We start from the raw sequence: 15,000 nt of genomic DNA, 5'->3' as shown, positions 1-15,000 counted from the left end.
ATTGCCTTCAGTGCTGAAAGACTATCCGTGAGAATTTGGCTTTTGCTTATGTTATCTTTCTTCACATATTCTATGGCCTTCTTTGTTGCCACAACTTCCGCATCAAAATTGTTGGCGTACTGAGGAAGTTTGAATTGTTTTACTTCCACTTGTGTCCCTTTCGCATCAAACACCACAAAGGCTGCACCTATTTTGTCCTCTATTTGCGACCCATCTGTGTATATTTTCTGGTCAGCTTCTGAATTGATATCTTCAGTGTAATCATACGCTAGTTTCTCTGCAGGATGATACACCCATAGATCGAACTTATTTGCTATATCTTTGTCTGCAAAAATCTGATCGTTAATTTGGTATGTTTTTATTCCTTGCATTATTTCATATATTTCTTTTTCGAATTGAATTTTTAATTGTACTGGGGGTAGGTTCGCTAATGCATTAAGTGTTACATTTGCTGTAGTTCTGTACGCCTTAGTTATAAGAATTAAATGAATGCGCTGTATTGACTTCAGTTTCCGATTTATTGCCACCTTATTACTATACCAAACCGGGGCTCCATACACTATCATTCTTTCTATTCCTAACGTGTATAACTTCTTTAAGTGTTGTCCTTTCATTCCTTTGTTTGCTCTTGAAAATTTACCTAAATTGGCCGTTAAAAGTTGAACCTTCTCTTTCACATATTTTAAATGTGGCAAGAGCGACATTATGTTATCAAATATTATTCCTAATAATTTTAGTTCATTTGTAATTTTTAATTTTTCGTCGAGGGGGCGTGGAACCGGCGAAATGTCGGTGCTGCGATTCACACGTTTACTTCTGCTGACGCAGGCCTTCCTGTTCACTAGGCATGACAGTGGCTGCCTGGACGCTTCATTCCCGAAGAAAAGTGGATTTCGTCACTACGGCTGCGGAGTTTGCCCCACGGACGGTTCTGACGGATTCGACGCTGCTTGCCACGAACATTGTGCTGCCTTGTCGGTGGGTGTGGTAGACTGGCGGCTACAAATACCGGCTGGCGTCACAGCGACATCGGGGCGTGGAACCGGCGAAATGTCGGTGCTGCGATTCACACGTTTACTTCTGCTGACGCAGGCCTTCCTGTTCACTAGGCATGACAGTGGCTGCCTGGACGCTTCATTCCCGAAGAAAAGTGGATTTCGTCACTACGGCTGCGGAGTTTGCCCCACGGACGGTTCTGACGGATTCGACGCTGCTTCCCACGAACATTGTGCTGCCTTGTCGGTGGGTGTGGTAGACTGGCGGCTACAAATACCGGCTGGCGTCACAGCGACATCGGGGCGTGGAACCGGCGAAATGTCGGTGCTGCGATTCACACGTTTACTTCTGCTGACGCAGGCCTTCCTGTTCACTAGGCATGACAGTGGCTGCCTGGACGCTTCATTCCAGAAGAAAAGTGGATTTCGTCACTACGGCTGCGGAGTTTGCCCCACGGACGGTTCTGACGGATTCGACGCTGCTTCCCACGAACATTGTGCTGCCTTGTCGGTGGGTGTGGTAGACTGGCGGCTACAAATACCGGCTGGCGTCACAGCGACATCGGGGCGTGGAACCGGCGAAATGTCGGTGCTGCGATTCACACGTTTACTTCTGCTGACGCAGGCCTTCCTGTTCACTAGGCATGACAGTGGCTGCCTGGACGCTTCATTCCAGAAGAAAAGTGGATTTCGTCACTACGGCTGCGGAGTTTGCCCCACGGACGGTTCTGACGGATTCGACGCTGATTCCCACGAACATTGTGCTGCCTTGTCGGTGGGTGTGGTAGACTGGCGGCTACAAATACCGGCTGGCGTCACAGCGACATCGGGGCGTGGAACCGGCGAAATGTCGGTGCTGCGATTCACACGTTTACTTCTGCTGACGCAGGTTGGTCTACGTTCTGCAAAATTTAGTTTTTATTTTTTGCCGGTAACGCCCCACATGTTGTTTCGTTGCATGCATGGTTCTCACGTAGTTAGACATCATGTTAGACGCCGGTTCGTACTGTTGAGAAACGCTGCATTTTTCTTCTTGTTACTGCTGCTCTGTGGTGACGTGGAGCTAAATCCAGGCCCGACCCCCCAAGACACGAGTAGTGAACTTGTTGCTGCCGTGAAGTGCCTACCACGAATTCTGGAAGTTCAAGAAAATATTCTTAAAGAATTGGGAGCTCTGCGAGAACACCAAGAAATAATTGAAAACAAAATCGGAACGTTATCTTCAAAAATTGAAGGTCTGCTTGAACAGCCAGCCAACGCTGAAAAGGATGAGTTGAAATCCCAACATAGCCAGCTGACAAGTGCTGTAAATGCGGTGCTAGCAAAACAAGATGACATGGAAAACCGGTCCCGTAGAAATAACTTGCTCTTTTTTGGTGCTTCAGATACGGACAAAGAATCATGGAATGATTCGGAGGCTAAGGTCATATCAATCTGCGACGAAAAACTGGGTGGTAAAATTGATCCCGCTGCAATTGAGAGGGCGCATAGAATAGGCAGGAATGATGAAAACAAAAAGAGACCAATCATTGTTAAATTTAACTTATTTAAGGACAAACAGCGGGTTCTTTCTGTTGCATCTAAGTTTAAGGATACCGGTTACTCAGTGAGTGAAGACTACTCGCCCAGTGTGCGTCAGTTAAGGAGCAGGTTAAGTGCGTATGCCCGAGGTCTAAACGCTAAGTATGCGTTAAAGTACGATAAACTAATAATCAATGGGGAAGCATACATTTTTGACAGCGCTACTGATTCTGTTCGTGAATTCGTGCAATAGCAGTCATGTACCCCTCCCCGTCATAATAGGCACTCTATGAGCCAGCTATATTTTCTTATCGTGAATTGTCGGAGTGTTAGGAACAAGACTGCTGATTTTGCCAGTTTAGTAGGGGTAACACAGGCTCATGTTGTTATTGGAACTGAGTCTTGGCTTGACCACAATATAACAAGCTCTGAAGTTTTTCCCTTGTGTTATGTAGCATATCGAAAGGATCGAGACGCGCATGGCGGTGGAGTGTTTATTCTTGTACGCGACGACATCCAAAGTGTACCAATCAGCGATGTTCATGATGGTGCAGAATCTGTATGGTGCAAAATAATTTTGTCAAATGGGGAGAGCCTTGCCGTGGGATCATTCTACAGGCCACCTAGTTCAAACAACCCGGAAATATTTCACAGGGTATCGAGATCGCTGTCAAGCTTATCATCAGATATGATTATTCTGGGAGGCGATTTTAACATGCCTGATGTCGTATGGAACAACCGGCTTCCTGTCGAACAAAGTAGATCAGCGCTACACTCAGCCTTTTATGAAATGATCCGCAACGATGGGCTCTTTCAATTTGTGGATTTTCCGACTCGCTTATGCACAACTGGTGCAAATGTCTTAGATTTGCTTTTTAGCAATCAAAATGGTACAGTTGAATCTGTTACAGTGGCACCGGGAATAAGTGACCATGAAGCTGTTGCCGCCACTGTTTTTTGCAAGAAACCCGAATTTCAAAAAGGGCGTTCAAGAAAAATATTTCTGTACGAGAGAGGGAACTACGATGCTGTAAAGAATGCTTTAGTAAATTACTTTCCTTTGTTTCTCAGTTATAGCGTAACGTGTGACGTGGATGGCATGTGGATCGCATTTAAGGACAAGCTTCTCTACTTGATTACATCGTACGTTCCTTCTAAGACTGTATCAGGGAAACTACGCGCTGACAAACCTTGGATTCCAAGGGAATTACGTAGATCCATTAGAAGAAAGGCCACACTGTATAAGAAATATCGTAAAACTAAGAGCCCCTCCTTATTCACAAAACTGAAGTTATTGACGTGTTCGCTTAAGACAGAACTGAAAAGTGCTAAGCGTCTTTACCTCTCGTCTTTATCGGAAAAGATAAGGGTTAATCCTAAACAAGTGTGGAAGCATATTAAAAATACTAAAAAAGATAACATTGGAATTCCGTCTTTGGTGCACAATAACAGCGTTGTGGCAGACGACTTGAGTAAAGCTGAAATTTTTAATGCGTATTTTCACTCAGTATTTGTCAGTGATCAAGCAGATCTCAATTTAGTCACGCAAAATTTCACACACTTGCCGGAAATGGAAGATGTAATGATAACTGAGACGGGTGTGATGACGCTGCTGTCTAATCTAAATTCCCATTCTGCCCACGGCCCAGATGGTATTTGTAATCATATTTTGAAGCTATGTGCAATAGAAATAGCTCCATTTTTGGTCGCAATATTCAATAAATCCCTGGATTATAAAAAACTCCCAAACGACTGGAAGCTTGCAAATGTAACGCCAATACATAAAGATGGTGATCGCGCAAATATATGCAATTACAGACCGGTGTCCCTCACCTCTGTTTCTTGTAAAACACTGGAGCATATAATATATTCTGGTCTTATGAAGCACCTTAATGGTCATAATTTCTTCACTACCGCTCAACATGGTTTCCGTTCGGGCCTATCGTGTACAACTCAGCTCACCGAGTTCATCCATGATGTTGCGGAAGGTATAAATAGGGGTGTTCAAATAGACGCAGTTTTTCTTGATTTCCGCAAGGCTTTTGACGTGGTTTCGCATTCTCTACTCTTAACAAAGTTATCGTATTTAGGTATACCTTCTAGACTTCTTGGATGGATTCAAGATTATTTGTATGCACGGCGACAACGGGTACTTATTAACGGTGTCACTTCGCAGTCTGTTCAGGTTTTATCGGGTGTGCCGCAAGGCTCAGTACTTGGGCCTTTGTTGTTTCTTGTTTTTGTAAATGATTTGCCGAGTGAACTGTGCTCTCGTGTTAGGCTGTACGCTGATGACTGTGTTCTTTACCGTTCTGTCACGTGCGCAAATGATACCATTCTGTTGCAGTCTGACCTTGACAAGGTATGTGCGTGGTGTGACAAATGGAAGATGACTCTCAACACCAGTAAATGTTACCTCATGCAGTTCACAAACAAAAAAAGAAGATATGGGGCAACTATAATCTAAATCAATCTGTTCTACAGACAAAGGACAGAGTAAAGTATCTCGGTATCACATTTACAGCGAAGTTGGATTGGACCGCACACGTCGACTCGATAACTGCCAGGGCTTCCTGCGTTCTCAACCTTTTTAAAAGAAACTTTAAACATACGACTCCACGCTTAAAAGAAACATTGTACTTTACGAATGTCAGGCCAATTCTCGAATATGGATGCGTATGTTGGGACCCGTTCACAAATATTTTAAAGGACAAGCTAGAACGAGTTCAGAAGCGGGCAGCAAGGTTCGTAACTGGGAATTACAACTTTAAGGTTAGAGGTTCTGAACTTCGGGAAGCTCTTGGTTGGAAGTTGTTATCCCACCGAAGAAAAGTTTTTAGAATAAAGTTTTTGTACGACATTTACAATAATAAAACAGGAATTAATAAAAGCCTCTATTTAAGGCAACCTCACTACGTTTCGAGTAGAAGGGACAATACCATGAAAATTAGAGGGTATAACTGCCGGATCAATACATTTAAATATTCATTTTTTCCCAACACAATAAGTGACTGGAATCTGCTGCCTAATGAAGTGTTTGAGAGCGAGAATTTCCAGGCAGCAATTGACCTTGCAATATTCTGATTATGCTGCTGTCAGTGTTGGTTCTGTGTCTCGGGTGCAATCAGAATGCTTTCATCTTTTTGGAAGTTCTTATCATTTTTCTGTAAGTTTTATTTCTGTTTTGTTCTCTTGTGCTGTATTGAATTTTACTGTTAATGTACTTACCCCCCCTACAATAATGCCTCTCAAGGCGCTGTAGGTACCTTGAATAAATAAATAAATATTTATTTTAATTATCGGAGGGTGGCTCCCATAGTTTTTCTTAATAAGCATAACCTTGGACTTTTCAGGGTTAAACTCTAGATTCACTTTCTTTCCCCATGCTGCTATGATATCAAGATTTGCGTTCGCCAATTGTTCTGCTTGCTGGCGAGATTTAAACTTAATTGCCACTATTACATCGACTGCAAACGCCTGAATATGTGCCTCTCCTGGTAGTTTCAAATCAAAAATCTCTGAAATCATTATATTCCAATAAAGTGGGCTTAGTGGAGATCCTTGTGGAGAGCCTGTTGATAAATTTTTTTTGATACAGGTTCCATGATCTTCATATATAATTTTCCTCTGAGTCAATATTGAATTTGTTATTCTCACTAAATTGGAGTGGCATTTAAGTTGCTGCAGTTTCTCTACAATTATTTTACGTTGTATTGAATTAAAAGCCTTTTTAATATCCAAAGATATTATTACAGTTCCTAGCTTATCTATTGATGCCTGTTCGATTCTTTTCTTTAACACTAATAATGAGTAGATAGGGACAGAGTAGATTGAGGCCCTAGATTGGGACTCTCCCACACCACTAATGTATCGCGGGTGATGAATATGCCAATCAAAAAAATTAAAATAAACGGTCTAGTACCAAAACATGTTTTTTTTTAATAATGAAAGAAGGAAAGACGGAAGGGAAGTGTCGAGGGAGAAAAGAGGAAAAAGGAAGTAGATACCATCATCGGCCCCCCAACCAAGGGAACGGGCCAGCCAGACCAGCGGCGTTTATTATTTCTTTTTTTTTCTTTTTTTTAACAATACTTGCTGCACTGCACTGATATACACCAAACTTGGGTGGCTTGTCTTGTCTTCTAACTGCCTCCTGTGTCTTCCTCTTCTTCACTGCGCTTGTCAGCCATGGTTTGCGCCTCACGACACCTCACAACTCTCCGTGTCTTACTTGAGATTATACTACACCCGTAGGCACCTCACCCACTGCACTGCACAATGCACACCACACTCCAGTTCTTTGTCACTCCGTGTCCTCTTCTGGCACTCACAAACTCACAACCACAAACATCACTTCCTTGTTCGTTGCTGCGCCGCACCGACGACTCCAGCTGCTTCAACCCGGTAATCTCTGTAATCCCTGATGTCGTTTCAACCCAGCCCACGTGTTTATTGATGTGACGCATCACTAATTCTCTACTTTTTATTCAAATTTTATATTACTTTCAATACATTCGATTTGCTACACTTGCTCTGCCATACCGGTTCTTCAAAATTTTGGCCACCGATCTTCAGTACGTTTATTGCCTTTATAACCTAATGCGAGCCTCGCCCCGTGAGTGCGCAGTAGGGGCGGGCAACTAGTGCCTACCTGGTCTGGTCTTGGGGGCCCTCACACACATCTCACCGTGAAAAGGCACGACTTACAGTTGTCACTTTTCTCTGCTAAAAGTTTTTCCTTTATAATTGTAATTCATACGACTTTTCTAGTATTATTTGTACCATGTTATTAAGTATGTCATAGCTCTCCGATTGTTCGATTATCTCTGGTTTCCTAATTGTTAAATTAGGACCCAATATTTTGGTTAGTTGTTCTCTTTCTTTCTTTGCCACTGGACATTTTTCTAGATAACGATCAAAGTTTATGGCGTTTTCTCCACACATACATTTCAGTGAGTTTGAGATACTGAATCTGTAGAAATAGAAGGGAAATCTGCCGTGAGAAGAGATTGCCTGTGATCTATAATGATTGGTTGGGAAGTGTTGGGGTAAGGATTTTACACTTCTAATCCACTCAAATGTGCTACTGTTTTTTCCCTCCTGATGCCACATTTCGTTCCACTTATCATACATCGCGTTTATGAACTGCTTCTTGATATATTGTTTCGATATTGGAATTTTAATCTTTTCTCCTTTCATTGCAGCATCCTTAGCCAAAGCATCTGCTGTTTCATTTCCTCTATGTCAGCTGTGCCCTTTGATATACGTTATTGTGATATTCTGATTTTGCAATTTACTGAGCTCTAGTTTAATCTCCTGAATTGCTGAGTTTCTACTGTTTGGATTTTTGATTGACTTCAGTGCTCAAAGACTATCCGTGAGAATTTGGCTTTTGCTTATGTTATCTTTCTTCACATATTCTATGGCCTTCTTTATTGCCACAACTTCCGCATCAAAACTGTTGGCGTACAGAGGAAGTTTGAATTGTTTTACTTCCACTTGTGTCCCTTTCGCATCAAACACCACAAACGCTGCACCTATTTTGTTCTCTATTTGTGACCCATCTGTGTATATTTTCTGATCAGCTTCTGAATTGATATCTTCAGTGTAATCATACGCTAGTTTCTCTGCAGGATGATACACCCATAGATCGAACTTATTTGCTATATCTTTGCAAAAATCTGATCGTTAATCTGGTATGTTTTTATTCCTTGCATTATTTCATATATTTCTTTTTCGAGTTGAATTTTTATTTGTACTGGGGGTAGGTTCGCTAATGCATTAAGTGTTACATTTGGTGTAGTTCTGTACGCCTTAGTTATAAGAATTAAAGGAATGCGCTGTATTGACTTCAGTTTCCGATTTATTGCCACCTTATTACTATACCAAACCGAGGCTCCATACACTATCATTCTTTGTATTCCTAACATGTATAACTTCTTTAAGTGTTGTCCTTTCATTCCTTTGTTTGCTCTTGAAAATTTACCTAAATTGGCCGGTAAAAGTTGAACCTTCTCTTTCACATATTTTAAATGTGGCAAGAACGACATTAGGTTATCAAATATTATTCCTAATAATTTTAGTTCATTTGTAATTTTTAATTTTTCGTTATTTATTTTAATTATTGGAGGGTGGCTCCCACAGTTTTTCTTAATAAGCATAACCTTGGACTCTTCAGGGTTAAACTCTAGATTCACTTTCTTTCCCCATGCTGCTATAATATCAAGAGTTGCGTTCGCCAATTGTTCTGCTTGCTGGCGAGATTTAAACTTAATTGCCACTATTACGTCGTCTGCAAGCGCCTGAATATGTGCCTCTCCTGGTAGTTTCAAATCAAAAATCTCTGAAATCATTATATTCCAATAAAGTGGGCTTAGTGGAGATCCTTGTGGAGAGCCTGTTGATAAATTTTTTGTGATACAGGTTCCTTGATCTTCATATATAATTTTCCTCTGAGTCAATATTGAATTTGTTATTCTCACTAAATTGGAGTGGCATTTAAGTTGCTGCAGTTTCTCTACAATTATTTTACGTTGTATTGAATTAAAAGCGTTTTTAATATCCAAAGATATTATTACAGTTCCTAGCTTATCTAATGATGCCTGTTCGATTCTATTCTTTAACACTAATAATGCATTCGTTGTTGATGTATTATGTTGGAACCCATACTGGTGCTTTGGAAATAATTGTCCGCTGCTTAGAAAATAATATAGTCGATCTTTTATTAATTTCTCTAGAATTTTTCCTAATATAGAGTTAATTGCTATTGGGCGAAATTTTTCTATTCCTGTTTTATCTTTGGCTCCTGCCTTGGGGATTAAAATTACTCGGGATTGTTTCCAATGACTGGGTATATAGTTTAAAAAAGAACCCCTTATGAGCCGCAAAAAGCTCTTGGATAAAAGTGGTTTTTAAATGATCTGGCCCTACGGCCACGTCTTTCCTCAAATTCCTCATGACGTTTTCTATTTCTGCTTCTTTAAACAGCTTACCTTCAACTGATGTATTTTCGTTAGGTAATTCATCTGGCTGTTCTTCATTACATTTATTTTCATACAAAGAATCTAAAATATACTCCACTGTTTCTTCCACAGTCGTTGTATCACTTCCATCTTTTTTAGTTACACTCTCCAGAATCTGTGCCGTTTTTAGTTGCCCCCTCGCAATTTTATAGGGTAAGGTAAACGGATTTGATGATACTGTGCTACATACTTTTTCCCAACTTTTGTCCCGAGCTTCACTCAACATATTATTGTATATTCTGTGCTCTTTATAATACTGTGCTTTAAAAATTTGCCTTAATTCTCCTTGCGCTTTCTGATAGCGTGTTCTCATAGCTCTTACTTTTTTTCGTTCTAATTCAAAATCCGTATTCCACCAGGAATTTAATTTGTGTTTACTCTCCTTCCATTTACTGCGAAATTTTGTCTTCCATTTCTTTATCTTCTGGTAGAGTTGCTCTGTTACTGTTTCTATTTCGTCTGGTGTATTGAGGTCGTGAATCTTCTCAAACCATTGATCTTCCCTTAATTTCTTAAGTATTTGCTGTTCTCCCTTTAAAGTTATATGGAATCTTGTAGGTTTTCCAACCTCACCTATTAAAGTTTGAATGTATCTATGATCACTGTCATTTGCATGTTTCAATACTTCCCACTGCTGCACACTTGTATTCAACACCTGATTAACCATGGTTAAATCTATCCAACCTTGTGCTCTTGAAGTTTTAAATGTGGGTGGAGAGTTTGAATCATTCATAATTATGAGGTTGTTTCTGATTGCCAATTCATATACCTCATCTCCCCTGTTAACAGACTCTTTGCTGCCCTACAAAACGTTTTTGGCATTAAAATCACCCATGACCAAAATGTTCTCTCTCTGGAACTGTGCGATTGCCATTTCTAATTTTAGCAGGAATGCTGATACGTCTTCGTTAGGGGGCAATACACATTTACTACTACAATTTTCTTGTCTCCTTTTATGATTCTCGCTACAATTAATTTTTCTTCGATCTTTATGGGAAAAATTTGTATGTTTTCTTTATGCACTCTTATGGCGGTCTTTGGATTTTTCGTAGTTGCCACTATTTTATGCTTGATAGGAAATGGGATTATCTTATCCTCGAGGCTGTATGGCTCTTGCACCACAGAAATATCATGCTGATATTCATGATTGTAATCCCTCAAGGACTGGTTTGCCTTAAAGGCTCGTGCCAGATTACCCTGTATGACTTCTATTACTTCGGAGTCTTGATTCGTCGTTGCTGAAGTATGGTCTCTGTTTTCCGCAGATCAGGGGTCGTTCCCGCCATGATGGATACGAGCCTTAGTACATCCCTTGGACGATCCTTCTCTTCTCCTCTTGCACTTTCTTCTGAAATGTCTCGCAGTACAAGGAGAGGAGAGGGTGGTTGCATTCCTCCTTCAACACACCCTCATTCAGACACGCCCTGCAAAGATTCACTCTGACACTCCTCTGCCGAGTGCCCCGTCCTTGAGCAGTTCACGCATCTCTCTGGCTGTCGGCAAAACTTCCCCATGTGATCCAGTGATGGGCACTTGGTGCACCTTGTCACAAATATGTTGTCATACAGGGCGCACCTCTCGCAGCCTACGTTGACGTGACTTTTGTCCTTTAAGGCCTGGTAGGCTTGCTTGTTGACAGTTACGATTACGGTTTTCCCGTAGCGTCCTTTATATTTCGCTTTGACCTCAGTGTCTTCTTCTTTACACAGGAGGTTATTCTGGCAAATAATCCTTGTTATGAGTTCCTCGTCCTCCATCTCCTGATCCACGCCCACGACTTTCATTTCCATTCTTCGTCCTTTCGGATGGTGGATCTGCAAATCTAGCAGACCACTGTCGCTCTGAATCTTCTTTTCTACTTTTTCCAAGGAGGGGGCGTCTGTGGACACAATCACTACCCCCTCCTTACCAGACCTCATGATTGTATCCTTGATGTCCATTTCCATGGGGTCCATGATCTTCTTTAGGTCCTCAAGGATCTTCTCTTTCCTTGTTTCCTTTGAGGTTACTATGATTGCTCCCGTCTCTTGTTCTTGTCGTTGTTCAGAGATGGTCTTTGTGACTTCTGCATACGTTGGGGACTTGATTGGAGCCCTGCACTCTGCGAGTCTGCCTTTCAGGAACTCATTCTCATGTGTGGCTTCCATGGTCAAAGCCTTCAGCTTACACACTTAATTGATTTTATCAATGACTGCGCCTACTTTACCGTCCCCTGCTGTAATTTGTGAAACCTTCACTAGGTTGCTGAATATGTTCTTGTCGATCTTTGCAAGTTTCGACAGCCTAGGCTCGGACTCCTTGTCCCTGCTTCCTTCATGTTCTGGCACTCTGGCACCCTCTTGGTTGCTTGACGGCTTGTTGTGTTTGTGATGATCCCTCTTCTCTACCTCTGAATCCATAGAGTCCATATCAGTGTCAGAATTCTGCCGGATTTGCTGTGATTCCTTGGAACTTGCCTTCTTTTTGCTCTTGCTCTGTGTCCTCTTCACAGTCTTTGGCGTCCCTTTTTTTCAGTGTTTGTTCACGATCGGACATTTTGTCGATCCCTTCAGCTGTCGTCGCTGTTCCTCCTTCCCCTCCACTTGATCTTGGTCGATGCCACCTCTGGATCGCCCAGAAACGATGTTCACTACTTTCCGCCAAACTTGTCAGGTAATCTTGATTGTCTGGTGACCTTGTTGCTTAGCGGAAGTGTTTAGAGTTTGCTCTACTTTTTCCTAATTTTTCCCAGTCCAAAAACCAATTATTTCGGCTTTCCGCCAAATTAGGCGATTTCAGAATATTTGCCTGAAACCTTGCAACATTGTACAGCTCAAGTTCGAGGCACCCTGTGTGCGTAGACCGGTTGGTGGCCCGAAAATCAACAATTTAATTATTTTTCGCAATTCTCAGTGACACCGCTTGATAGCCCTTGCTCTGGCATTCACGAAAAGTGCCTATATTTCCTTGTAGCTCCAACGGTTGCCGAGTTAGGCTAGTTTTTGCTCGACCGTCCGCCCTACCCAGGGTCTCGCCCCACTCGAAGGGCCAGGTGTGTTGAAATCACGGTCGTTGATATTTTTCTTAATTTTGCGAGTTGTGAGCTGAGATTACTCTCAAAATGATCTTTGCACCTTCAGGATTATGAAAATATATATTTTGATATGGTTCGAAGGGACAGCAATTGAGTTACGAGCGTTCGTTTCCCATAGACGGGGGCAAAAGGCCTAGGCTGGCCGCCGCCTGTTTACAAAGTACATTTCATCGTTTCTCTTCGAAATTTTGGTCTAGAGCCTTCACATATAGTGCAAAATGATCGGGAGACAAGCGAGACCACTCGTAAAGCAATTTTAGCCAGCTGTCTAGCCGCGAAAAATCGAAAAGACGCTCTTTCGACCTCGTGTTTGAGCCACGCTTACCAGCCACGTGCTAGTTTTACAAAAAACCTTATATTTCGAGAAATATTGGTGCTAGCGAGCTCAAATTTTGAACAGGGGTGGACGAGAAGCTGCCAAAGGAGGGGTGCAAAAACTTTTTGACTCACAGGAAGAAGTTCTAGTTGAAAACAACAAAAAACGACGCAGCACGGTCCAGGCACGTCCGATCGCCGTGGGGACGCCGATGATGATAGTAGATAGGGACAGAGTAGATTGAGGCCCTAGATTGGGACTCTCCCGCACCACTAATGTATCGCGGGTGAGCAGATAGGGACAAAAAGTATGGTGGGGCAGCCAGAAAAAGAATGTAAACCAATATGCCCCTGCCTGTGCCACTAAGTATAACAGGCTTAACCCAATGTAAGATAAATGATATGGGATTGCTCCAATTAAGAATTTTGCATTGCAGAAAGAGACAAAAAAAAAGAGAAAAAAAGGGGGGATTCCACCATCCAGCTCCACTGCCGCCACGGGAACGAGGCAGGGAACCACCGGATTTATTTCATTTTATGACATGAGGAGTAGTGAGTGAGAGAGTAGATGATTATATCAGTAGATGAGATGTGGTGGATTAGGGGTTTACATATTTTCTTCCTGGTCTGATTTAACAGGTGAGGTTGAATATAATTGAAGGTCTGATGTGGTAATCTTCTGATCTTGATATTCCTGGCTTTTGGTCGGTAATGTCCGGGGGTAGATGAGGTCGAGGATTCAAGGTCCAGTGGGGTTCTGAAATGCTGGTAAAAAAATTTTTTTAGTGGCCCCTCTCCCCATTGTTAGTGTGTTGGTGAGTCGTTATATTATTAATTTTTTCTGGTTTCCTTTAACTATTAGTTCGGTCCCTCACCCTCCTGGCTCCGGTCCCTTACAGCTATATAAAGTTCGAAGAGCGAGAGAAAGAGAGAGAGAGGAAGAAGAAAAGAAGAAGGGGATAAATAAATAAAATAATATTGCTAATATTGGTAATAAATGAATTGTAAAGGGATATATATGTATTGTAAAGGGATATATACAGATATATATACAGTTAAATACACATGTACACATACATATATACATGCGCGGGCGCGTACTTGCGCAATATGCACGTGTAAATAAGTGCCCACGAGCCAGGACACAGATACAAACGGACTATGAATAAAGAGTGAAGAAAGGTGAGAATTAGGTGTTTATGACCGTTAGTTTCTTGTCGTAATGGATTCCAGCGTATTTGCTTTGTTGGGACTTTTCATACAGCCCTCAGGGTTCATGGTTGGGGCAGGGATGTGTTAGGATGATGGGTAAGGGTGGGAATGATGTGAAAATGAATGACGGGAAAATAAGAGATGGGAAATTGGTAGTGTGGCTTAAAATGTGTGAAGAGGGACGACAAGGAGTGAGAGTTCTATGCATGTTAGTTTTGAGAGTGGTTAGTTTGTTAGATTGAGTTTTTTTTTCCCTCTTCGTCCCCCCCATGAAGTTTCCCTAACTCGAGGAGGGGGTGGAGGGATAGTAGGATGACGCCCCGAAACCGACCCCTTGCCCAACGTGTTTGATCTTCTTGAGTTTTGATTTCCTTGAAGTTCTTGAAGCCCGGGCTGGTTTTTTAGGCCCATAACCCGGGGGTCGCTATGTTGTGCGACTATACCACCCTCGACTTATCGGTAGTTGGTCGTGCGAGCTCGCATGTCTGCTGCCATGTTCTGGGGTAGTCTAGGAACGAGAGGCCTTGACCATTGCCCTGGTAGGACTGTGGGGAAGTCTGACTGTCCAATGGCAGCAGTGTTTTGCGCAGCAGGTTGTGTTGGTAGTCGTGTTGCCGTCCTGCCACTTGCGTGCCCTTAACGGACCGCTTGCGAGAGCGCAGCACTGATTAGTACAACACACAGTGATGTTTCAGTGCCACTTGCGGGGCCCATTACGGGTAACCCGCTCTGGTGGTCTAAAAGGGGCAACAAGGCCCGGGCACATTGTGCTCAATGACTTGGGTGATGTTCACTCCTGGCGTTGGAGTTGTTGGAATTGGGGCCGGCCCCACCGACAGCAGGAGGGGAGAACATTCTCCCT

Source organism: Amblyomma americanum, chromosome 11 (genome assembly GCF_052857255.1).
Source record: "Amblyomma americanum isolate KBUSLIRL-KWMA chromosome 11, ASM5285725v1, whole genome shotgun sequence".
Taxonomy (NCBI): Eukaryota; Metazoa; Arthropoda; class Arachnida; order Ixodida; family Ixodidae; genus Amblyomma; species Amblyomma americanum.
This window is presented reverse-complemented; position numbering follows the sequence as displayed.